Source organism: Podarcis erhardii, assembly GCF_964252035.2.
Source record: "Podarcis erhardii genome assembly, chromosome: 1".
Lineage (NCBI taxonomy): Eukaryota > Metazoa > Chordata > Lepidosauria > Squamata > Lacertidae > Podarcis > Podarcis erhardii.
Genome location: NC_138497.1, coordinates 89,021,772 through 89,047,808, shown reverse-complemented (window position 1 = coordinate 89,047,808; position 26,037 = coordinate 89,021,772). Strand labels below are relative to the sequence as shown.

The 26,037-nt window shown below is 42.0% G+C and overlaps 1 long non-coding RNA gene across 1 annotated transcript; it reads left to right on the top strand.

Moving 5' to 3' along the window:
- Positions 1 to 347: 347 nt before the first annotated feature.
- On the top strand, positions 348 to 24,817 carry LOC309337167. The gene is made up of 3 exons (XR_014154131.1): positions 348 to 778; positions 2,698 to 2,855; positions 24,155 to 24,817. It is a non-coding gene; the product is annotated as an uncharacterized lncRNA (long non-coding RNA).
- The last annotated feature ends 1,220 nt before the right edge of the window (positions 24,818 to 26,037 follow it).

Sequence of the window (26,037 nt, the reverse complement as noted above, 5' to 3'; positions counted from 1 at the left end):
GTGGAGGAGGGGCAGATAAATATGGAGCAAGATAGAGCCAGGCGCCATCCAGGGTCTGACTTATTTTTTCTTCTGTTGCAATGTCTGCGATATTTTATGGTTTCACAACTTGCAGGCTCTCAGCATGCCAATTACAGACACAGCAATAAGAAATAAGAAATTAGAAAATCTTAGAAAAGGGAACCACAAAGTTGATGGACGAGATCTGCAATGAATTTGCAGAGGGATGGTATGATCACAGCGGGTTTTTATTGATTGGTTGGTTGGTTTATTTAGCAAGTTTGCTTGGCTACAATATAAATATGCAAACCTAATACAAACCCAGAACGAATTCAGATTCTCATAATTTGAATGTTCTAAACATTCCCAGTTATCGATGCTGTCAGATTGATGGATTTTAGTTAGTGGGTATTGCCTAAAATGTTGAATTTGAAAAGCTGATGTTGAACGTTTAATTGCCTTAATGCTCACTGACAAATGTAGGCTTACAAGTGGGCCATCTAATCTGCATGGTGAATGATTGTACCAAACAGGGTTGTGGTCAGTGGTGGCTGGTGCCCATTGAGACTAATAGGGTGGAAGGCAGGGTAGATGGAAGTAGTAGAGCCAATGACGGATAGAGGCAACAAATTCTGGGTTTGTCCCACTGAGATCCAGCTCCAAGGGCCTTCTGGTGGTTCCCTCATTGCGAGAAGTGAAGTTGCAGGGAACCAGGCAGAAAGACATCTTTGTGGTGGCACCCAGCCTGTGGAACACCCTCCTGTCAGACATCCAAGAGGTAAACAATTTTTATTTTATTTTATTTTATTTATTTATTGTTATTGTTGTTGTTGTTATTATTATTATTATTACACACACTTGAGAACCACTAAGTCTCTTTTGTGGTGTACAGCTTTGCCAGCTTATCATTACACACACTGTAGCTGACACACTCTTTGGCACTAGCATATTATGGTATTTTTAACCAGCGAATGAACGCACAGACATAGGGACTTTGCTTTTACATCATTGTGGGGGCAGCAATTGCCAAGAAAACAAAAAAGGCCGGCAAAGAAGAGCCATTAGCAATGTTTAGCATGAGGGAAAGGAATGTGGGGGCTCAGGAGGTGATCCATAGGATGAGAATATGTGTGTTAACAGTCAAGCATGCAAGCGCGCCCCTCCCGATTTTAATCTGTGACCTGTCACTATAAAGCATTTTATGCTGGTACGACATAAATCCATGCTGGTGATGACGGGGGACTTTCCACTTTGTTTTTTTGTTTTGTTTTTAAGTTGGCAAAATTCCTTAGGTGAGTGAACTGTTCTTTAAAGGAGAGACCAATTTCTTTTTCTTGTAGAAGTGAAATGGCATGCCAAGAACACAAAACCCTACCTCAGCCATAACAGAGAGAAGTGCAGCTTCTTGGTTACGTGGGAGCGACACAATTATGACAAAAGGACACACGCGTGTTATAAAAGCATATCTACAAGTGAAACAAGGGGGCTGGCCCCCTTGACACCTCAGTCCCACAAGTTCAGGGGCAGGGAAATACCTAATTTGGAGCGTTCACATCCAAGCCACACCATCCATAGCTAAGACTGTTAACCAAGCGTCAGGCTCACTAGGCCAAAACCTGAATAGGCACGTAGCATGCCTTTCTGTCCATCCATTCTACCCCCCTACATTTGAGGAGAAACTTCATTTGGGCTGGAATCAGTGCTTACAGGTGCATGGGGTTAATTCTGGAGCAGCCTTCTGATCTCCAGTTTGTGCGTGCTAGCTGTAGTGAGTGACTCAGTAGCTAGGGAAAGACAACCTGCACGTGCCAAGAACATTCTCCTTTCCAACTAGCCTGCGGATTCGGAGAAAAAATAGTTCCACTGAATGAGTGATATTGCAGAGACAGATTCTGGAGTCTGATGCCAGCAAACAGCCCATCTGTTGGACAAATCGATTGAGTATTTTATTTGACTAGAATGGTAGTGATTACTCTCCATTTTTCATTCTCCAGCTCATCTGTGCACACCCTATTTCTCATGTTCTCAGGCTGAGCCCCAAATCTGAAAATGAGCTGTACTATGACCTGCCCAGGACTCTCTCTTTATATCTCTCCCTGCCTCTCCGTCTCTGCCATATGTGCGAAAAGTATTGGATGGTTACAAGAACCAAGGGATGCATTTATTTATTTTGAAGTTCCCCTCCAGCTTCCTCTTTCTAAGATGCAATTCTAATCTTCTCTATTCACAACTATGACTCAGATGTTGTATTAGGAGGGTCTGTTGTGTGTATTATTAATGAGGCAGAAGTATTTTGTATTGATTGATTTGAAATCCAGATCTCTGTAAGGGAAGAGAGAAGAGAATTGGGAAAGAAAACAAGGGATGGAGGGAAGGCAGAAAAGAAGGAAAAGAAAGAAAACGTGAAGCTGTTGAGAATAAGATTCATCAGTGGAATTAATGGGAGTAAAAGGGTGCTGTGGGTTAAGATTCCATAGCCATTTATAGATGAATAATAGCTGTTTTCCTGTCAAAAATGTTTAGGGCATGGAGAATGGAACAGCCAAGTTAGGAGGGTTGTATTTCTCAACTTCAGATTAAATCAGAGCTGCTCCAAAACCACATTGCCTTAGAATCGACAGATACACTTGCTTCTTGGGAACACTCAGTGTGAGTCCTGGCAGAGGAAAACCTCTTTTGCTTTGTCCTCAAAAACAGCTGTGTGGGTTTCCTGGACCTTGAACGCATTGGCGACAGCAGCCCAGCTGGTACCAAGGATTGGAAGACCTGGAGGGTGGTGGAGGAGGATGCTTCCCCCCGCCTTACAAATAAATGTCTGGAGATAAGGCATCTTTAGCTCACGTAGACATTTTCTGGTAAGTGTGCTTTCCATTGCTGCTGAACTGCTTCTCACATCTGCTATGCGGCATGTTTAGAAATATATATGCAAAATCCAGACTCTCCAAGTGTCCCTATTTTCCAGTAATGTCCCTGATTTAGAGGAGCTGCCACGGTTTCTGATTTGATCCTGGAATGTCCCACTTTTCCTTAGGATGTCCCAATTTTCATTGGAGAAATGTTGGAGGGTGTGGAGTTATCTGACCCCCGAGATGTCTGAAGGCAATCCTGTATAGGGAAGGGTTGTTGTTGTTGTTTAAAGTTTAATGTTTTATTATGTTTTTATATACAGTTGCACCTTGGATCCCGAGCGTCTTGCAAGACGAATGTTTTGGCTCCAGAACGCCACAAACCCAGAAATGAGTGTTATGGTTTGTGGACATTCTTTGGAACCTGAATGTCCAATGGCACTTCCGCGGCTTCTGATGGGCTGCAGGAGCTTCCTGCAGCCCATCAGAAGCTGCATCTTGGTTTCTGAATGTTTTGGAAGTCCAACAGACCTCCAGAACAGATTCTGTTCAACTCCCAAGGTACGGCTGTATGTTGGAAGCTGCCCAGATTGGCTAGGGCAACCCAGTAAGATGTGTGGGGTATAAATAGTAAAATTATCATTGTGGAATGGGACATTCCTATTTTCATTGGAGAAATGTTGGAGGGTATGAAAATCCTTTGTTGCACAAACCAGTATGCTGGTTTCTATTAATGCAGGGAATCCCTTTAAGGCTTGTGTTGCTACCCCATTGCCCAGGAAATGGTTTTTCTTATACTTCAGATGCCTTAGCTGTGGGCTGCTGAGCTCAGCACCCCCACACTTAGGACATTGGGATTTCCTCCTCACCTTCTCAGAGGGATCTGGGTTTGCAACAGCTATTATCTGCTTCAAAATCACTTGGTTAAAGGATTTTGCTTACAAAGTATTGGAGATTTGGGGGCCACCAGGTGGCGCATTGGAAGATGGCCGACAATAACATCTCTCCGACCCACACGAGGTAATTAAGAGGCTGCTATGGGAAGTATGCAGTCTTCCTACCCCCCCAAGGATATGGGGGGGGGGGCTGCCTTGCCAGCGGTGGTCACAATGCATCCTCCGATTCGAAAGACGGGGGTGAGGATCACTTGGCACAAGCCCTCTGTGAAGTCGGCTCTTCCTGAAGCCATCTCCAATCAGCGCCCTGGTTTGCTTCAGCTCGGAAAAATAATTGGAAATATATAATTGGAAAAGAAGCTGGAGCACATACATCAAACAAAGTTTGAGAGATAAGGCTGCTGATTAATGCATCTCTGTGATTGGAGCGACGGGAGGAGACAAATAAATCAAGCGATGAACCACCATTACGAGACTGGTACATGCGGAGCGAAAAAAGAGGGGGGGGGAGGAAAAAACTTTTATTTTCTTTGCCTATGTGAGTATTTATAAACTTCCACCCCAAAGAGACGAATCGTTGCCTTTTACTAATCGCAAGCAAGAATTTAAGAGCTGTGTGGAGTGAATTATTGATTGAAGAGAGGACTGGTAAATATTGGAGAGCGGAGGAAAAATTCTATGACACAGTTTTTAATGGCGTCTTGATAAGACAGGCTTGTCGAAGAAAAGCGAGGGGAGGAGGACCAGGGTCATTGGAATGTGAATGATGGATTGAAATGTGATAACCTGGCAGAGCCCCTTTGTGAAATACGTGGCAAGCTTGGGAAAATTAATAGGACAGACCGGGGATAAATTTTTGAAGAAGGGGAGGAATGGCGGCTGTCCTTATGAGATATGACTTTTGGACTGTGCAAAACCCACGCAGATGTTGTTTGTTTCTAAACTGCTTGTGAAGACTATCAGAGATCGCAAAGAAAGGAATATATGATAACAACAAGAAGACGAAGAAAGTAATAAAGAGACTATCTGGACAGTTCTGGATAGAACTGTTTGATAAAAGCAGGAACAGAAGTGATGTTTTGATCCTCGTTCAGAGCTTGATGTATGGGTACCCCCAATAAATTTAAAAATTTGGCTGTATAATTTAGAATTATGATTTGGAAATAATGTGATTGGATTGGCCTGCTAATAAAAATTATGTTTTTAAAAAACCCAAAGTATTGGAGATTTGGGGCAGCAAAAGTATAGGGCAAGGAGATAGCTGGAGTTTCAGCAGGGTAGGGGTGCCTCAGGTAGTCACCTCTATCTGTCCCTTGGGACTTTCCCTAGGTCACAACTTATCCCCAGGTCAGCTCTGCACATTCCTTGAGGACTTCTGCCAAGTAAGAATGTGTCCTTGAAGTGAGATAATGCCTTTTGCTTCTTTGGATGAAGAGAACTGTGTATAGAAACTTATTATTTTCACAGGACTGGAATGTAGTCTGGAATGTAGCCTACTGTACAAAGATGAGAGCCACATCCATTACTCCCCTCCCCTTTGCTGATGGTCCTGCCCATGTATGCATATGGTCCCATCTACCCCTGGCATGTGGCCTGCTCAGTGTTGCCAATGGTGGAATGTGGATCCTGCTATTCTAGTGGCCATGACCTAGTGAAAATGCACCTATGCATTATATTTTAGTAATTTTTAAAATAAATAAATAAATAAATCAGATTTTAAATTTGTGCTAAAATGTTTTGTTTTATTTAACTGCTATAGCATTATTATTATTATTATTATTATTATTATCATCATCATCATCATCATCATCATTATTATCATTATTATTACTATTGACATTTATATAACACTCATTGGAAGACCACAGAGTTGTTTACAACATGCAGCACAAATGTCATTACATAACCTAATATCTGTGGAACATAAAAATCAAACAGTTATATAAATATAAGAGAAGAATTACATAATAAAATGCAGATTCTTGTAATAGCGACAGCATAACAAATAAAGGAGAAGCAAATCAGCAGCAGAGTATCTAAAATATAAAAACTGTATTTGAAAAAAGTGGTATAGCATAAATGAAAATATTTATTTTTTTAAAGAAACAATGCTGCAACAATGGAAATATGTGTAATGAAAATATACGCCTCTGGTTATTGTGTGCTTCTGTTTGATTCCTCCCCCCACCCCCCACCCAAGGAAGATTTTATTAGATCTCAAAAGAGATGGAAGAACTCTGGGGGGAAACACCATGATTTGAGGATAATGTCACCTTGATTTTTTTTTTTTAAAAAAGGAATGATCAAAGAATGGTCATTCCAGAATAAGCACCTTGTGGAAGCACACTGAGATTTGCAGTAAAGCTGTAGTACGATAGCTCTTCAACCTCTGTTGAGGATGGGATAACTACTAGGACACTGTTTCCCAGGCCTGTCATTATAAGCATCCTCCAAACAGAATGCTGCTTCTGTTCAGGACTCATTTATCAATTTATTCCACAGACCCAAAATGAATCTGTCTCGATACTCATACAGTGTTGTCATCAACACCAGCTGCTAACAGCTCTCCAATGTTCTGACATAAGCACTTTCTGTCAGTACAGTCTGCTTTTTAAATAAACATCAAAAGAACAGAGCTTTTCCCTGAGATGACCCATATCTCCCCCTTACTCCTCTGTGAGCTGGGAGAAATGCTCCGCGTGCAGAGAGGAGAATACCCATCTGCTCATGGAACACTTGCCTTTTTGACAACAAAATAGGAAGCCTCTGCTTGCATATATGTCAATACTAAAGCTCGCACTGGGTGCTGAACTGAAGACCCGAGGGACTGCATGTACAAACTCAGACTGTGCAGCACCTCCCAGGTCTGCAGAGAAACCAGCCAAGAATGCTAGAACAGACCAGGTGGTGGTGTGTTCCCTGCACAAGCTTCCAGGTCAGAGCTACTCACTAGTCTAAGCAACTGAGCCCCAGCTATGGAGCACCATTCCACTCTTGTAGGGATGTGAGAGAACTTTGATTTGGTTTGCATTTAAGGGTGAATTTACCAAATCCACACTTTCCTAAACAGTAAGTGAGCTGAAACAACTGTCCATCAGAATTCACAATCATCCAAATTTTGGGGTGCAGCTTCAAAAATGCATATATTGGGGGGCAACTGTGCATAAAAAATGAATATATCAGTTAAAATAACTTGCAAAGAATGCATTACATGAGGGGAAATTGCTTGCTAAAATGTGTACATAAGTCAAAATCGCATACAAAAAATGTGTTTACTAGAAGAAATTTGCGCTAAAATGCTGATGAATTTTCATGAAGATTTGTATTTTATTTTAGTCACAAATTGATGTAGAAATACGGAGCACTAAATTTCAGAAATTTGGGAAAATGTGAAACTGAGATAACTGAAGTTGACAGCTCTTTCCATCCCTAGCACTACTTTCAGGGCCACAAGTGGCTAGCCTGTGGTCCTCCAGATGTTGTTGGACTCCAAACCGGCATCACTTTCCACCAGCAGGGGCAATAGTCAGGGATGATAGGAGTCGTAGTTCAGAAACATCTGGAGGGCTGCAGACCATCCCCAGTTTTAGGCACTGTGTAAAGTTTGGGACTCAATATATAGCAGGAGGGAGTTCCAAAAGGCAGGCGCCATCACACTTAATGCTCGATTCAGTGGCAGACTTTGGGGTCTCAAATTTCAGTGACTCCCTGTGTGATGCCAAAATTTGGTGCCTCCCAACTCTCAGCTTCCATTCTATATCATAGCTGCAGGGCCCCCTGTGGCACCCCTGAGGCTCAGCCCCCCCAAATCTGCCTCTGACCATTTCTACAATCCTTCTGATGTGATGGCATCTGCACAAGGCCCTCTTCTGCAGAGCGTGGTGATCAGTGAGGAAAATAAGGAGTGAGAAAACTTATGTAACTCTCCTGCCAGGGGAAGCTGGTAAGATGCACATGCAGTCACCGAGGTTACCAGGGCTTTTGTATCTTAAGATGGATCTGGGGCAATCCCAGAGGAAGTATGATCCCATTCAAAGCTGACAATTGTTCAATCATCCAGATTCGAGGACCGCTCTCTAGGAATGCATCAGTCTAAAAGTTTTGGTTACTCTCAGTTCCTCTTTTCCCCACTGAATTTATGTTCATTTATCCACATTTCCACATCACTTTGTAATTGTTTTCAAGTCCTCATGTGTGAATTTAGTGTGAATTTCTCCTAACACACTAGTTTTTTTTAATGCAATTTCCCCATATAAACATTTTTACAGAGCTATTCTCCCCAGTACATTTTGGATGTTATTTTCACAAATATATGCCTTTTGGAGTACACGTTAGCCTCGTACGTCCATTTTTACATAAATTACTTAGCTGGAGAACTGCATTGCAAGATTCGGAGAAGTGTGAATTTGGAAGAATAGCTGTGTTTTGGTTCACATATTGTTTTGAATTATGTATGTTTGCCTTTAAATGTGAACTGAATTGAATTTCTTCCCAATCCCTACCACTCACCTACAGCACCTCTATCTTGCAAAATTCAGATTCAGTTTTTTTGGTCCTCATCCAGCCCACCACCAAGTCCAGGCATTGGTCCAAGACTTGTATAGCCTCTCCTGATTCAGATGTTACAGAGAAATTATCTTAATCATAGGCATGTTTCCAAGTAATTATCTTAATCACTGACATGTTTAGGCTGCAGTCCAAAGCATACTTGGGAGCATGTTCTGTTGGATGCAGTGGAAATTACTTCTGAGTAAACATGCATAGGGTTGGACTGAGAGTGGCAATAATATGAAGATTCAGGCTAAAATTCTGTACTCATTTATCTGGGAGTAAGCCCCATTAAACTGATTGATGCTTATGTCTGAGTAGACATGTATAGGAGGGCACAGTTAACAAATAATTAACATCAAACACAGAAAACATAAAAAGACAAAGTCAAAGCTAATCAAACTTTATGACCTCATTAATTGTTAGCTTGATAATTGTTATCCCCATTTTTTCAAAGTATTCGCCCAGGACGACATCCACTTTTATCTCCCCACCCCCATTTTATGTTGTTATTTCTATGTATATTATGCTATGGCCACAGGGCTAATGCAATAAAATCGACTATTAATAATTGTTAGCTTGTATCTCTACATAGCTGGCTTGTTTTACTCACATAACTGTGTCAATAATTTTGAATCCTCCATAAGGATCCATTTCTGCTTCACATATTGCATTTTGTTTGTTTGTACCTAAAACATTTTATGTGCTGAAGAGGCTGAAAAAGTGGAAATTGGAGATCCCCGCAACTACTGCCACTCTAAGTGCCATATCAATATATCTCTATCTCTGTCACAAAGCTGCATCCAGTGAAGTAGCTACTCAGATGGCTTCATCAGACATCCATCTAACTCTGTAATTGACAAAGGCCTCTGTAAAGCAGTTTGTAAGGTAGCTACCAAAACAGGTCGCAGTATGCACCAGGGAGCCATTCTAAGAAGAAACAGAAATATAGGAGATTTTCTAATAGTCTTGACTTATAGAGATACTGGTATGAATACCTTCAAAGTATCGCTTTGAAGATATTCACCTACCTCTCTCTCTCTCTCTCTCTCTCTCTCTCTGAAAATGAGAGCACCTTGTAGTTTTCTAGAATCTGATTTCCACAGAATTCAGGGAAAGTATAAACTGCTTTGATGACTTCTGTTGGATTATAATGTCTTTAAAAGTTGGGCTTTTATGGTGAAAATAGGCTGGAGAGTGGCATTATGTGAATGGACTAGATATGTGCTCCATACTACCTGTTTTCAGATACCTTGCGTGTTCTGGGTAATAGGCCATTCAGAAGACCCAGGCCTAAATCTATGTGTGTGTTTATGTATGCTATATCTGTGTATGGTTCAGTATGTGTTGCTACGGTCCTCAACCTGAGAACCAAATGAAATAAAGAATGCTTAGATACAAAACTGAATCCAGTGCAGTGGAGGCCACTTTGAAAATGGACAAACTTCTACTTCAGACAATAGGCTAAGACTGATTCAGTAGAAAATATTCTAGAGAACATACTGGGCTTGGATCCTCTTCCAGTATATAGGGGTCTCCTTAGAACACATTGCTGGAAGTGTGGTCTCCCACAAATAGGCCACTGTTCTGGAGATGCTCTCAGAAAGAGGTTCTGACAAGGGTCAATCAACATGACTTAGAAGCTTTCCTTAGAGTAGGAGATATGCATGCTATGGCATGGCACCTTCAAACTATTGGAACCTGTAGCCAGAATCTAAGCTGTGGCTTAACTAAGCCACATTAATTGCTAAATGTATCACATTACAGAATTGGACAGCAACCCAAATCCAATCAGTAAATAATTGGATTTGGGACATGTTGGCTTTGGTGGCACATGAAAAAATCTATTACATTAGATTACAAAAGGAGGGCAAATTTCTAGCAATTTGGCAAGGATTCCTTGATTTCTATGTAGACTGATGTGAAAATGAAGGTGTTTTCTATAAAGGCACATTGCAGGAACCTGGGTTCTAATCATACCTATGAGATGGAAATTCAGTAGCAGCTTTCTTCATTTCATTCATTTTCTTTTTATCATTGTGCCTTCCCTTTTTGTTCTGCCTTCTAGTTCTGTCCTAGTTAACCCCATCCACTCCCCTGATTAGCTTCTTGCTTGGAAGCTTACATGTATAGGGATAAAGCAAGGCAAGGAAGGCGATCAGTTTATGGGTGGATGGGATGAAGGGAAGACATGGTAGAAGCTTTGGGAATTGGGAATTTCCAAAATATAGGGCAGATCTATGTCTAATGGGAGATGGACAGACTGTGGATCAGTAAAAATCAGTAAAATCTCAATAAACAAAACAATTGGATCACAAACAGTGATTGCTTTCTGATTTGTTCTGCATGCATAACTGGTGATTTTGGGCAGCTAAAACCTGCATAGATGCTCAAAACTCAAAATAATAGAAGTTTTCTCTTTCATTTTTATCTCTGCGTTGTTACCAAAATTGCTGGGATAAGCCTCCACACTGCTTGTTCAAGGGATGGGAAATTGGCCATGAAGTCTTTTGCTCTCACACAAATCAAGCTCAAGGCTATTAGACCAAAGGGGGGGGGGGGAGGGACCACCTGCCAAATGTTCTCTGGAATGATGTGCTGGAATGGTCACTGCTTTTATTACAAACTTTGTTGACGAGAGAAACAAACCTTCTCCAACATAGTTTCCTCCAGATGTTTGAGGATATAACTTCCATCAGCCCTGGCCAGCATGAACAATGGTTAGGGATTTGGGAATTGTAATGCAAAGCATCTGGAGAGCTCCAGGTTGGAGAAGGCTGGTATAGGCTGTGGATTGGTCTTGAAGGGCACATCTGTGTGACCATTTCCTGCATATTAGCTGAAGCGTAGGAGTTCAAAAGAGATCCTCAGGAATTGTTAGAACCTAAAACTAAGATACTTTCGAGAATGTACAACTTGCTGTTAAAATGGAATACTCAGGATGAAACAGTTAAATCAGCTATGATTAAATGGGCACAGGACATTGGTCATAACATTATGTTTGCTGACTGGAAAAAGTTGTGGACCACCAATATGAAGTTTACGGCATGTAATGCCTTAAGAGAAAATATTATGAAAATGATCTATAGGTGGTACATGACCCCAGTCAAGCTTGCAAAAATTTATCACCTGCCTGATAACAAGTGCTGGAAATGTAAAGAAACTGAGGGAACATTCTTTCACCTTTGGTGGACATGCCCAAAGGTTAAGGCTTTCTGGGAAATGATCTATAATGAACTAAAAAAGGTATTTAAATATACCTTTCCTAAGAAACCAGAGGCCTTCCTTTTGGGCATTGTCGGCCAATTGGTGCCAAAGAAAGATAGAACACTCTTTATGTATGCAACAACCGCAGCAAGAATACTCATCGCAAAGTATTGGAAGACACAAGATTTGCCCACTCTGGAAGAATGGCAGATGCAAGTGATAGACTATATGGAATTGGCAGAAATGACTGGCAGAATCCGAGACCTGGGAGAAGAGTCGGTAGAAGAGGACTGGAAGAAGTTCAAAGAATATCTCCAAAAACATTGTAAAATGTTTGAATGTTAAAATGATGTTGGATATAAAGATAATATGGCATCAGTGACATAGTAAAAAGAAATATGCAAAAATGTTTTAAGAAAAAAGGGTAAGACCAGAGTAAAATTATGTCGAAACTAAACAAAGGATATAAGGGATTAAGTTATAAAGAATATGCAAGAATGTATTTAAAAAGAAAGGGAAAATAGAAGACATAATAGGTTGGAATGTATAATATTGATTAAGATTTGAAAGAGGGTAAGGAGCTGCTAAATTTGATTGAGTAAAGGGGAATGCAGGAAAGGGAGACGTGAGGAAGTCAGGAAAGAGGGTTATAAAGATAAGAATTCAAAAAACTAATTTTTCTTCAATTTCTGTTCTTTTTTACTTTTTCTGTTATATGTTTTTATATTGTGTTTTTTATCTCTGTTGGATTATGTTGTTTTTTATTCTATTTCTCTGTTGTTTTGTTGGACTGTAATATCTGTTTTATTACATAAAACCAAAATAAATATTATAACAAAAAACAACAACAACAAAAGAGATCCTCAGAAGACAGGCACACCTTATTTCTCTCCATTGCTTAACAAGTGGAACTATTCTGTTACTCCATTCTGTTAAGGCTGGGAACATTTCAGCCACTCCTCATATATGTCTGAGCTACTTCAAAACTGCCGTACCGCCTCCCACAAAATTTAGTTCTCATGGTTTTCTTTCAAATCCCTAGGCAGTGGAATTGTTCTTCTCCAGCCTTATGGGACCTGACAAGCTTTCCATTAATTCTCAAATATAGCAGTTAGTTGGGCAAATCTTGGACTGGCTAGCTTTTCCCAATGCTGTCCTTTTCTTCACAGAAGCCTATTTGGCCCAGAAAAGCCAAATAATGGGAGGAGGCAGGAGTCCATTTCCACAAATTCCCTCTTTCTCTTGCAGCTCCCTTCACTACCACCCACATTGTTGTGGAGGGCCCCTAACTCCCTGGAACAGATTTTTGGAGTTGCAGAGGGAAGGGGAAATTTTCTAAATCTAAATTAAAACACGCCCCCCCCAACAACCCCTTCTTCTTTCCTTTCAGAAGAGCCTTCCCTGGATCAAGTAGAAGAACAGCATTAGATACAACCCACTATCTCCTTTAGGATTCCACAGGTTCTGGCCTGCTGATCTGAATTTGTTCAGGTGATCTTTTTGACAGGCTCCTATGTTAGCATGACCTGTGCTTTTGGTCCACAAGTTTGCTTTCTAGTTGAATGAATAAAAGAACTGTCCTGAAGACCAAAAAATTAGTTATGCTATGCTTTTTCAGTTCATGCCACGATTTGAGGGTCATCCAGCCATTATTTTGAACCTTTGAGGGTTCCCAGTCCCCAAGCCTTTGATCACACAGAAGTCCATTACCAGAACTTGGCCAGAGTTTGACTTCAAAAGTTGGCTTTAGTATCTTGTTGTCAAATATTTAAGGGGAAATTTCCTGATTAGATCGCGTTCATTTCCTGATCTTACGAATCACATCCTTCTTTTGTCTGTTGTAAAGAGGCACTTAAGTCTCTGGGCAGGCTTTTGTAGCATTTTTTTCATTCCTGTTTAAATAATCTCCAGGCTGGGCTACTGCAATGAATTCTCATGGGGCTACCCTTAAAATGCCTTGAAACTTTGACTAGAGCGAAGGTCAAAATCTACACTTCTGAAATGGGTTGCCATACATCCAGATTTTCCTGAACATTTCAGCAATTTCTGCCCGGACACTATTTCTGATGGCCGAATCCTGGCTATGTCTGGGAAATTCCGGATGTATAGCAACATATTCATTCAGTGTTATTCAGTCTGCACTGGTTACATACCCTCCAATTGTCCTCAGATGAAAATTGGGATATTTTATGCACCATGCATTTATGAGTTTTTAGGAAGCATGATAACTTTGAAAAACCCTTATTGTTGTGATTGTGTAGGTGTTTGATGTGGGGTTTACCAATGTTTATTTGGGGGCCCAGGGACATAGAGACTTTTGAGATCAGTGATACATAAACTTTCCCTTTTTTAGTGTTTCAAACTTAGGAATGTGTAAGCGACTTCAACATCCTGGTGTGGTGATGAATCCTGGATGGATCAGTTGTACAGACACCCCTGCCAAGCATCCCCCTCCCAGCTGTCCTGGGACTTCTCTTCACCCAGATGCACAAAATGGGGAGACTCGCATCAGATTTCAGAAGGTGGCACCAATTTAGCTCATGAGAGAAATCAAAGCCTTTTCTCTATCCACGTGAGAAGCCAGGCAGAGAACCCCTCCCCGTCTCTGCAAATCCCCTTCCTCTCTAGGAATTTAGTCCAGATCACTTTAAGCCAGAGAGAGAGAGAGAGAGAGAGAGAGCGCCAAGCTGCAGGATCAGATCTCTTTGCATTTCTCTCCAAGCAGGAGCCAGATGGGAAACACCACACAGGTGGTGATGGCTCAGTGACACTTCAGGTTCCCAAATGAAACTGGCAATGGTAGGTGAGGCAGCAATGCAAAGAAACTGAGTAGGGACCTAAGAGGTTTGGACACAGAGCAGACCCTCCCCATTGTGCATGATGCTGCTGAGCAGCTCATAGGAGTGTGGAAATAAGAATCCCAAATAGGTTGCTGCTTCTCTCTTTCCTTGGCCTGGAGATGGAAGGAGGTTTTTTGAGGGGGGAATATTCAGAACTCTGCATGACAAAGTGAGAAGCCCTGGTGGCTTAAGGGTTTTTGTGATAGTCCTGGCATTTGCCGGGCAGTGGGAGACTATGTGGTTACTTGTTCCTTAGCTGAGTTTATTGTGCTGGTTCTTAACATGTAGAGCCTTCCACAGCTTGGAAACTGGGTAGGCTAAGGCTTGTCTTTTCTGGTATGTCCCTCCAACAATTCAATCCATTCAATGTATGAGGTGCTGCTCTGCCCCCCCCCCCAATAAAATACAGTTGGTTGCTGCGATAAGCAGGGCCATTTCAGTTCAGGTGGCAGCTTAACAGAATGCTCTCCTTAGAAAAGCCCACCTGCCTCCAACTGACCAAGACTAGGCAGGGTTTTTTTTGGGGGGGGGAAAGGGTGTTGATAGATTATCAGTTTTATTGTCTTTCTTGTTGCTGTTGATGGGGCCATGCTATTTACCTTCTATTTACCTCTGTGATGCTGTTATGCCCATTTCCCTGCTTTGTTGAGCTGTTTTGTTGTTATTTTGCCTATTGCTTTATTGCATCTGGCTGTTTCAATATGTATTTTGTTGGCCACTTTGATTTCTTTTGAAGAAAAAGTGATATATGCATACAAAAATAAAAATAAAAATATCAAATAGATATCCTGCTCCTGCTCAGGATGCCTAATTTGCCAGAAGGAGAGTCTTACACTTGTAGATGTCACAAAGGCTGGCTGCCCTTACTGAAAATCCAGAACATTCTTCCCCAGCTGTTTGCCTTAGTCTTCACTCCCACCCCTATAAGGGCTATCATGTTTCTACCTACCTGCCCACCATCAGAACTGGAACAATGCACTGTCCCTTCCATGCTCATGTCATGCAAGATATGATCATATGAGGCTTGTGGGAATGCTTGTGGAAAACTCTGTGAGCCCAAGTGAAGGTTTGTGGGCTGTGCAAACAGTGTGGGATGGTTTCTGTGACTCCAGCCAGCTCCTCTATTGTGTGCCTGTGGGAATTCGTAACAGACAAAATCATTTTTTTATCTTGCTTGCTAAGATAGGAGCTTGGAGTTGTGGCTATATGTTGCCTGACTCAGACATCAGCAGGGGTAGACATGCTCATCAGAGATAACGCAACATTCAGTTTGTCAGAAAGACAAGGAAGGTGTGGAACCACAAAAGAGACTTTCTCAGAACAGAGATTGGTTTTGGCTTCCAAGTTGGGAAGGAGGAATGGGGGGAAATGTAACTAGAAGCTTGCACATTTCTTTCTCCAAAGGGGCATGCTGCTTCACAAGACTAGGTTACTAGTTTGCAGATTCCATATTCTTGTTAATCAATTCTCTTCTGCTGGCAACTCATCCCTATGCAGAATTTATAATATGGATTGGCCAGAAACTAACACAATTATATTCTAAATGTGTGGTTCCAAAAGTGTTGAAATCTCCTTTGAAATATCTTGTCTCATATTCTTGCAGAGGTTCTGCCAAGCTTTTTCCCCCTACAGATGGGCTGTGTTCAAGTTCCTTCTGATTCCATAGGGTGAATAGACATGGGAAGAAATGCAAGGGCTAGAATTTGTTTGGTATTTGCTGTAGAAACTGCAGTATTAATTTCAGATCATTCACAGGATTATATATTTGATGAAGTCTGTAGGATGCTGTGGCTTGAAAAGTACATCAGCTGCAAAACAGGTGAAATCCACTTCAAATATTCATTGCTCTTTAAGTTAAAAATTCATTTGAGGCAGATGTAGTTGCTGAGGGTAATTGGTCTGATCATCTGGATGTATAAACTGAAGCCCTTTAATCAGGAAATTCCCTTTAGAATCCAAACAAAAGATTGACATCAATAAAAATTCCCCGCGTCACTCCAGGCAGTTTCCTACAATCGCTTTTGTTAAAGCTTCAATCCCATTGCAACAAGGAGTGGTGGTGGAGGAGAAGAGCTAATATTTGTAGCTATGATTAAGATTTTTTTTTTTTAAAAAAAAAGCACATACACAGCTGTACTTGTGAACGGCTTTCCACAGCTGTATACAGTGGGTCAGATACCGCCTAACAGGTCCATTTTGCACTCCCAAACTAATTCCATGCAAAAAAATGTTAAACCTGTAAGCTGAATGCTGCTGCACGTCTCTAGGTTCCAAGCCCTTCCTTTCTCCGGGAATTGGGACTGATTATTAGGATGACGCAGACAGCAGCAGAAGAAAAGGAGAACAACCAGCCATTGAGATGTGCCTCACCTAATTACCTTCAAAACAGTGTTTCCTGGCTCTGGAAGAATGCAAATCCTTGGAAAGGGTGCAACCTCAGACGTATCCCTTTCCCCGAAAAAGAAGGAGAACATTTGAATACACCTGTGGATTTTGATTTCATTCTGATAATAGCACTGTTCACATTTTCCTTTTGACACATGCGGAAGGACATATTTGCTTTAGAGAAACTAGTGTTCCCTAGAGGAGATATTGGCTGTTTGGCCAGCAATCAACACCACCTCTTTCCTGGGACAAGTGCTGCATGTACCGAGCGCTCTGCGTTGGGTGTACAGGAAACAGATTACAGCTTTGCAGAGGGAGTCGTGTTGGCCGAGGAACACGGTGTCAACCTTGACAAATCAACGTTACAAAAGGAGAGGTGATTGTAGTCCCCTCGGGTTACATATATTTTAATCTGTGGACAAAGGTAGTTAATTTCAATAGCACATTTAGCCTGTAAATTATTCTTTCTTGTCATTTCTTTCTTTTTTCCCCTTTTTGGTAAAAATACATGTAGACTAAACATAATCCATACGTCTTGGATTGACTTAACTGTTTCTCCATGCTGAAAAAACAGAGCTTTTGGATCGTTTATAGCCATGCTGTGCACTGCTCTGGATGGCTGACTTTGCAAAACTTTTCCTGCTGTGGCTGGTGACACCAGATTGCAAAAGGAGGGTGTCTCACCCCTACCAGGATGTGCGTAACCACTGTTTAGCTTTCAGGAGAGCTATGCCTCTGCATATGATGCTCAGTGGGCTTTCAAACTGTATACTGTTTCTGGGAAACCCCGGTGTTCCTTGGAAGTTTTACCAGGGTGGAGGCAGGATGTGCGCTCTTTAATAAGATCCACAATGGCAGACAAGCTTCTCTGAAAGGCACTTTAGCAGCAAATGTTTCTTGAAACATGCACTGAAAGGAAATGCTGATTGGGCCCTATTCAGTGCAGTGATGAGGCCTCACACAGGCTTGGCCACCATGCCCAATGAGCTGAGGGTATCTCCTAGAATATCCCCCAGAATCAATTGCAACTCACAGCGGTTCATCAGCGTACAAGTCTATGGGCTTCTCCCACACTAACCTTGCCTCCACTCTTTCCAGGCCCAGTTCATGCCTGAAAGCTCCATGTCCAAGCATCTCCTCCTCTTTATTTCTTATTTTGCTCTGGAGCTTTCCTCATGAAAATCATTCTTTAATGCTCAATCAGAACAAATGCCAATCCATAGGAAACCCACGTTGACATTTGCTCTGACTGAGTGCTAAAAGGTAGGTTTTTGCAGGGAAAGCTTGGTGGCTTGGATATGGAGATTTTAAGCACAGACCAGTGCTTGGAAAAAGCAAAGCAAAAGTAGATACCACCTTAGTGCAGGAATGTTGGATGGGGCAGGGGATGAGTATATTATTATTATTATTATTATTATTATTATTATTAAAATTTGCATAGGCTTGCCTAGTTAAAATTCCCTCATGTGCTAAGGGTGGTGTTGAACTAATGCATCTTGTCAGAGCAAGGACTTCTGCATGCACGATGGGGATTTTCCTCCCTCTCCTTACACATGGTTTTTAAACTCATAATTTTATTATTTTATCCTATTTGTAAACCATTTTGAAGTTCTATTGCAATCCAGCGCACTATGACCTTTTGAAATAAATACATAAAATAAAATAAATTCAACATTATTTATAAGCTGCTGAAATTTATTCAAAGTAATTTAAAATAGTACTGAGTTATTATTGGGGTTAATTAGAGCCTTTCACAAATTTTGCCTATATTATACTTTATGGTATTTGTGTTATCATGCCAGTGCACTTAACTGTATATAGTTAATTGGCATTAACCATTAACCACTAGGTTAATTGGCATTAACCATTAACCACTAGGTTAATTGGCATTAACCTAGAACTGATTTGAATAAGGAAATATGAATAGGGAATGATATTGGGAAATTACTAATAGTATGACCAGTTTGTTTAGTATTGACTGTATAGATATTATCAGTCCCTTTGTACATGAAGGCTGAGGTGGGTGAGGGAAGGCTTGGGAATATTTCAGTATTAATTTAGTTTGATCCCACCCACCACACCATCTTCAATTATGAAAGATCTTGGATTAATGTGTATCCCCCCTACAAAGTGTGAAAAGTAATGATTTTTGCAAGTGAGAATGCTGGGTGCATATAAAAATAAACAGAATTCCTCTGGACACAGAAGAATTGTATTGTCTAGCATTATAGGGAAAGATAAAGGTTAACAAGGGAATACAACTTCTTCTCAAATTTACTCGTGGTGCTACATTCATATAGGAATGTTCAGGGGGAGGGGAAATCATCTCGAGTCACAGATTCTCAAGTTGTCATGTGGAAATCTTTATAACAAACTATATTAGCCAAAATTCAGCTTTCACCATTCTAGATTCTGAGCTGGGGATGTATTTTAGCATTTGGAATATGTGCAAATTCAAATTTTACTGACAGGCCAGATGTTCCTGGATATTATTTTTATATATATATATATATATATATATATATATATATATATATATATTGCTATATAGATCCAGGCACTATATATGGCAGGAACTTTGAGTCCTGTACTCATATATTTGGCTTATTTTTCTATATACTAGGTGGAATAGAAGGAAATCTGGGCACTAGAGAAGAGTTGGATTTCCCTCTATTTTCAGATTTCAAATTCCCATGAGGAAAAAAAAAATCACAGCTCAGCATCTGAATTTGCTCAGTTTTAAATACATATCCAATTCTGTTTGAGATGCAACATCTTGCTTTTCCTACACTGGGCTTGTCTTCTACTGGACTGCCTGAGATATTCCTAGAAGTAGCCAATTCCAAAGCCACTTAGGATTCATCAGCTTACATCCACTACAGTGTACTTTGCACCTGGTTGCTAATATATATTATATGGGTTGTAGAGTTCTGGCAACTTGGCTTGGAGTCTCTGTCCTTTTGTCCCTTAGATATGCTTCAACCCTAACCCCTCTCCACCCCAGCTTCAAATTTCCAGATGGTTGTGAAAAATACGATGTGACAAATACAGTCACAGGACTCCCCTTTAAAACTCGGCAACATGTTGGGAACAGTTGCTCAAGTTAATCAGCTTCAGCTCTTTCAAAGAACATCCCTTGAATAGCTGTGTACCAAGAAAGTAACATACTATGGATAATGCTAATCCTAAGTCTGGTTGAAATTTTGATGAAATCTGGCATTCTGCTGTTATTTTATTTATTTGTTAACTTAAATCAGGTGGAGAAACTATTTCAGTCTGAAGGCCACATATCCTTGTGGGCAACTTTCCAGGGTCTGCATGCCAGTGGCCGCATGGGCCAGAGGCAAAAAGTGGGGTGGGCAACCAATATGACCCCCAGCTTTGTACGGTCGGCTGCTCTGAAGCCATACAAATGCCAGAGGTTTCTATTCTACACATGCATAAGTGCATACCCCTCAGCTGTCCTGATTAAATCAAGACATCCCATTTTGGGGGGCTGTGCTCTCACACGGATCATGTGACTCACAGGGGAGCATGGCCTGGAAGATGGGCATCCCAGTTTCCCACTGCAACATGTTGGAGGGTATGCAAGTGGGTTACATAGTGAGCCAGTGTGGTGTAGTGGTTAAGAGCGGTAGTCTCGTAATCTGGGGAACCGGGTTCGCGTCTCCGCTCCTCCACATGCAGCTGCTGGGTGACCTTGGGCTAGTCACACTTCTTTGAAGTCTCTCAGCCCCACTCACCCCACAGAGTGTTTGTTGTGGGGGAGGAAGGGAAAGGAGAATGTTAGCCGCTTTGAGACTCCTTAAAGGGAGTGAAAGGCGGGATATCAAATCCAAACTACTACTACTCTTCTTCTTCTTCTTCTTCTTCTTCTTCTTCTTCTTCTTCTTCTTCTTCTTCTTCCTCCTCCTCCAGTGGGTTGGTGCCATGGAGTTGCCCCTCCAGCCAGCAGCATCACTGCCTTTTACCCGAATGATGCAATGGGAATGCACCAATGGGAATGCTGGGCTGGCTTGGACCAAGTGCCTGTGCTCCTCCAACCTTCCTGCTGCACTGTCCAGGTAAGCAGCAGTGGTGCTGTGGTCAGGAAGGTGTTTCCGCAGCACCATGAAACCACAACAGCAGGTCTGGCACACATACCTCCACCTGGGCAAGCAATATGACATTATCAGAGTTGAAGGGTGCATTTCTACCAGGCAAAAGTCATGGAGCAGGGCCACTGAGAGGCATGGCCTGAGGAGGATTCTGAAGGCCAGATGGAGAGGTTGGAAGATGGCGTTTGGCCACTAGGTCTGAGATTCCCCACCTGAGATTTGTACTTAACATAGATGTTAAAAGTTCATCCCCAGCTTTCCAGTCCAGTGAGTCTCATGGTGACTTCCAAGCAAGAGATTACACACTCCCCACCCCAAGTTATGTATGCCCCTCACCTGCAGTGGTACCATCTGCTATTGCACTTTGACCAGCTCATTCTGCTCCATGTCTAGACCAAATTATCAAATGATGAAAATTTATACATCAACAAAACCCGAGGGACCTTGCATGGAGGTGGAGATAGGGAAGGGTGAAAACTAAGCATCAATATTTCTTGATTAAAAACTGGTTTTCCTTTCTTTTCTCCTGTGAGCAGCATTATAAGTTGCAAAGTAAAACTGAAGTACTGGATGAGTGCTGATGGGTATTGGTTGAGTTGTTGTCGTCCGCCACCCCAGTTTCTTTTTTAAAGCATTACATGGGCAATTCAGTGTTCTTAATTTGTAGGTGATGTTTGTGTTTCTGCTGATCTGGGCTCAGCTTGGAATGCTATTTTTTTTTTTTTAATAAAGCCCATTCATTCCCTGGGTTTTTGGCTTGGCAGCCTCCAGTCTGTGCTGTCAACTGGATCATCTGAGCTTGGGAACAAGCTAAAGTTCCCAGGACCTGGGCTGGCAGAGGCTAAGTGTGTAGCCGAGAAGCTGTGTTCAAGTCCCCTGAGGAAGGAAGATGGCTGGGCTGTGGAGCTCCTTGGGACTAGGGGATTCGTGGCATCTCGTTAGTATCGGCTCCCTGGGGACTCATTTGTCTGCTCTGCCTGGTGGGGAGATAGCGTGAGAGGATGACTCCACAGGGGGACAAGGGCAAAGAAATAGGGCAGCAGAGATCAGTCTGGAGACGCCAGGGGTTTGTGCCAGATGATGGGAGATAAAACACTTGGGAAGCAAATTAGGGAGACTAAATAACTGAGTAGCAGCCCCTGGTATAACCCTTTCGGGTTTCATGCGTATCTCCAGCCCTGATTGCAGGGATGGGGAACCTGTGGCCCTTCAAAAGTTGTTGGACTCCCATCACACCCGACCACTGGCCATGCTGACTGAGGCTGATGGGAGTTGGAGTCCAACCAAATCTAGAAAGATACAGATTCCCCACCCCAGCCTTATTAGCAGGTGCAGTCACATTATTGGCATAACAGTCATGGACAACACATTCTTATCTTTATGGAAAGAGGGTAGGTGCCAAACCATACATGTTTCAAAATTGTATTGTATGGCTTTTCCCCCTGAATTGTACTATGTCAAGTTGCCGGTGGCAGTTATCATGTTCAAATGCTTTTTCCCTGGAGCAGATGGCTAGATGTCCTTCAATGCATATAGAAAATAAGCATGTAAATGAGAAATCTTGTAAAAAAAACAAAACCCAGCCATTCTAGTTTTCTATGAGCAAATATTTAGGGGGTAGGATATTAAAAATGTGGCTTGCATTAAAAATGGTCCGGTCCAGCAAATATTCACCACATGATTCTGCTGCATCAGCTGTAGAAATAACAGAAAGGTGTTAGCAGTGCAGAAGGAAGAATGGCAGGAGATAGCTGTTCCCCAGATCCCAAAAAGTGCAGGCTTAGGAGTTGTCTCCATTCTGGAAAATCCATCTTTTAGACAAAAGCAGGGGTGCCAACGAATAAAATATTGAGGGGGGCAGGTAAGCCCCATCTCACATTATTCATCACATGATGTGGAGCACACACATCATTTGAATGGCAATGCCCATCAACATTGCCCCCTCCAGCCTTCTCAAATATTTTATTTGGGGGGGGGGGTGAAGGTCCCTCAGCCCCAAGGAGTCGGCTCCTATGAACAAAAGCAAGAACTGACTTCTCACCTGGTGGGAAAGAACTATTTGTCTTTGTACTTCACATACTATTATTACTACAGGATTTCCATTTATTTCCTCCCAAATGAAGTTCTAAAATGCTTTTTTATGCTTGTTGTTGTTGACCATGCTTGTGGTTGGTAGGCCAAAGGTCCTGCAGGCATGCCTATGAATGCTTTGGTGGTGGATGGTAAGAATACTGTTTCTGAATTGAGGCCACCTCCTCTTTGTGTGTCTAGAGAGCATAGGTTTACTGCAGATGTGATGCAGCCACCCAAGAAAAACCACCCTGCCCCACGACTTGGGGAAATGTGGGTGGCTCTTTCGTTGCAATTGCCTGACTTTCACAAGGCCAGCTGGAGCCTCTCCACCTAGTCACCACCAGTACTTGGTACCATCTTCCCAGTCATTAGGAACATTGCTGAGCTGTTGGGTTTCAGCCAGGCATAGAAATGCTTCAGCATGGTGGCTCATTCAAAGTCAATATTAAAAGCCATTGGTTGTACGTGGTGTAACCCACTTCTTCCTTTCCAAAGTTAATTTGGTTTCTTTCTGGAATATCAGACCCAATGTCTTGTGGCATTCCTTCAGAACATCCAGTTCTAAGAAAGAAAAAAGGGGGCTTGGATGCATTTTCTTTCCATCATGCGGAGCTGCTGTTCTAAGGTCAGATGTTTACGGGCAAATGGAGGCTTGAAAAAAAGTGGAAAGGGCTTCAAAAAACAACAGCTCCTAAAGTGCTGCTGTTTGGCGCCAGCAGTTCAGACCAACATCCCCTTCAATTCCTGCTAGCTATGGCAAGTCCCCTTTCTGCAGCACGTTGGTCTCTCTCTGTTTTTGTTTATCGAGACCACAATTACAAGCCCAGCCTCCGACCTCAGGCCGCTTGAGACAGCTGAAGCCAGCAGGCAGAGTCTTCCCTGAAACCTGGGAACGCTGACGGCAGTAACTCCATTCCTAATCAGAACATCTCAAAACATTTGGGCTATTTGGTGGCAAAGCCTGAAACATGGGCTCGGTTTCTGAGGAATGTGCGTGCAGGAAATTCTTTAATGGGGGGCAGGAATTGTTAGCAGGAGCACAAGGTGACGAGCCAGATGTGAGCAGGGTGGAAGGCTTCTCCGACTTCCACTGGGCTACACGAAGGAGTGAATTTGTTTTGCGGTTTCAGCAGTCATGCTAAAACTTTCACAGAATTCCATCTGCTTAGCCCAGTAATTACCAGCCGATACTTCCAAGTAGAAGTCTTCTTCTTTGCTGTCACTCTTTTCTTTTTTCTCTTTTCTTTTCTTTTCTTTTACAGCTGCCGCCTACCCAAGCTGTGCTGGCATTCAGTACATTTGAAGGGATTTATCCTCTACAAGAAAATTGCAAGTCTCCACTTACAGAAGAGTATAATGGTGCAATGACATCAATTTGCTGAAATGCGGCACAGGGCTTGACTCTCCCACTGCTCAAATTGTGTGGAGAATTTTGATGAGCCGAAAAGGCTCATAGTATAACCTTCTGCTTCATGGCAGAACCATTGGTACACACATTTATGTTTGTAGACAAGTAGATTCAACCTGGGGCAAGGGACCAGTGTAAAAGTCCATGTTTCTGCTGTTGGATGTAGACATGGAATATAGGAATATAGAGAGCTGCCGTACATGAAGTCTAACCAATGACCCACCCATCTCAGTATTGACTGGACTGACCGGAAACAACTCTCCATGCTTTTAGGCAGGGTCCTACTTGGACATGCAGGAGATGGAACCTGAGACCTTCTGCATGCAAGGCAGCTGCCCTACCACTGAACTGTGGCCCTTCTGGCGAAGAGAAAGACAAGAGAAGGAAAAAAAGGATTATATATTTTGAGAGCATGTGAATAAATCCCATGTGGCCTGAAACATTGGGGGGCGGGGTTTACAGTGGCTACCCCACCTCACCCTCCATGTATAGTGATACCTTGGTTCTCAAACTTAATCTCTTCCAGGAGTCCATTTGACTCCTGAAACCGTTCGAAAACCAAGGCGCAGTTTCTGATTGGCTGCAGGAGCTTCTTGCACTCAAGTGGAAGCCGCGGAAGCCATATCAGATGTTCGGCTTCTGAAAAAACGGTTGCAAACCAGAACACTCATTTCCACGTTTGCGGCATTCGGGAGCCGATTTGTTCGGGAGCCAAACCATTCGAGTGCCAAGGTACCACTGTACAGTCTTTTTCCTTATATATCTCTGGAAGGAAATATTGGCAGGATAATCCCACTTCATTCTCAGAATCCATATTGGTTCTATTTTGCAATTTAGGTTTCAGGTTTTATTCTGTTCATAATTCAAGTTTCAAATGCTTGAAGAATTCTGGGCTCATACTCCCCCCCCCCCCCCATTTCTGGAAGCGCTGCCAATGTTCATAACTCACCTCACTTTTAACAACTCACAGCCTGTCAGGGCCCTGCCCATTGCAAGCTGCTTTTATACATTCTGGGGGGAAATCGGTGGCAGTAATTCAGGAGCTTAATTGATGAAGATAATTCAGCGAAATCTCTATTTTTGTAACAGGATCTAGGATATATATTTCTGTCTCAATACAGCATTTTTCACATTATTTTTGGAAGGCCTCACAGGATCTATAACCATAAGTGCTTCAAATGAGGAGTAAATCTGTACTCCTTTTTCAGGTTCATTTAAATCCATTCCATCAGTACTGGCTTCAAAGGGACATAAATCTCCTTCATTGTGCCACACAATCTGCCTGTGTCGACAGCCGACATCAATTTGTAATTGTTAATGATGGAGTTGGCACTAGAACTGGCAGCCACCCAAGAATTTGGAACACTTTATCTTTTCTTCAGGTTTCATAAAATAACATTAAATAATTGGGGGGTAATCAATTCAGAAAGAAAAGTTAGCTACACCTGGTTCTCATAGAACACTGGGGAAAGCTGGAACCCGCCAATTAAAAGCAATGAAATTCAGCCTGGCTTAGAAACATCCATTCATCTTCAAGGTAAGAATTCCATAAAAACGTTTTTGGCGTCTTTAACATTTGCACTGGAAAGTCAAAGCATCCAAATCCACCAAACTGTACCAATTTCCATTGCACCATTGCTAATAATTTCTTTTTAGCATGCAGAGAATTTAACAGTCATTTGTTTAGACAACAACATTGTGAAGTTAGTTAAATGGACAGAGAGTGACTTGTTCAAA